Raw genomic sequence first — 1,332 nt, forward strand, 5'->3', positions numbered from 1 at the left:
CCTGTGGGGTGGGAAGAGTGGTGGAGCTGGAACTGGACCAGAGTAAAGGCAGGGACACCGGTGAGGACGAGGTTTCAGGGACACTGGCGGTGAGGAAAGACGAGCCCCCCCTCCCTCTCCACACCCCTTTGTCCCCTGCAAGGAGGAACCGAGGCTCAAATGGCTACGAGCCTTGCCGACGAGGGATGCAACTCGGGGTGGATCCCACCCCCGGGCCTGTCGGTGCTCTCAGTGGCGAACCTGGCTGAGGAGCTGTGCTCCCTGTGCGGGACAAGGACCAACCCCCCCGACCCCACCCCAATCCGGGTCTGGGCTGCAGCAGCAGGCGTCGCCAGCGCCTTGAGCGCAGGCGGAGGCGGCGGGACGCTCTGGCCGGTGATGCGCGCGACGGCCGGGAGGGGGCGCTGGCGCCCCGCATTTGCGCCGCCAGGAAAAAACCTTGTCCCTCTCCGGCCAGACCTTTGTCGCTACTGGTGCACACTTGCCACCTGCCCACCAGGCAAACTCCCAGCTAAGCGCCTTCGGAAGGGAAAGAGCTCCCCCTCCCCTGCTACCGCCCATGACTGAGTTCCCTGCTCCTCAGAGCTGGACTTAACCCAGCAGGTCCTTATGTCTCAACCACCTTCCAGAGGAAGACATGAATCTCCTCAGTTTACAGATTCAGTTCATGATAATGATAATCAACCACAGAAATCAGATAATACTAGCTGACTTTTATGGAGTTGACCTGGCTTGGGTTGTCAGGGTCTTTCGGAGTGGAGTCCGGGGAAGCAAGGGAGGGTGTGTAAGGCCACCCTCACAGCGCCCTGGTCCCCGGTAAGGGTCCTTGCAGACCTGAGAATCTGGTAGGAGGACCATGTGGGCCATAGTAAATCTGAGGGGCCAGTGAGATGTCCAAACCATCCCAGGTCACTCATATCTGCATTTCTTCCATCGCAGCCATCCCTTCTGCAGCCCTGAGTGGCTGGAGTGCCTGGGTAGTGGTCCAGGAACAGAACTGACACCTGCCGAGGGAGCATTGCCCAAGGTCATAACGTGCAGAGCTACAGCCCCATCCCAGAGCTGTGCCCATTTGTGCCAGGGCCATGAGGTTAAGGCCATGGGCACAGACAAGAGCTCCTGGGGCCTGGCCCCATCCCCCTGGAAACAGCCCTGGCATGAGGCAGTGTGGTATAGTGTGGTTCAGGGATTGGCCTTGGGAGCCACAGTGCCTGAGTTCAGGTCCTTCGGTCACCACCTACCAGCTGTAGACCTTGAACATGACGCTTAAGCCTTTGCCTCAGTTTCCTCATCTTTAATAGTATACATCTCATTTTAATCATGCTGTGTGTG

The sequence above is a fragment of the Pteropus vampyrus genome, unplaced genomic scaffold (genome assembly GCF_000151845.1).
Source record: "Pteropus vampyrus isolate Shadow unplaced genomic scaffold, Pvam_2.0 Scaffold125, whole genome shotgun sequence".
Lineage (NCBI taxonomy): Eukaryota > Metazoa > Chordata > Mammalia > Chiroptera > Pteropodidae > Pteropus > Pteropus vampyrus.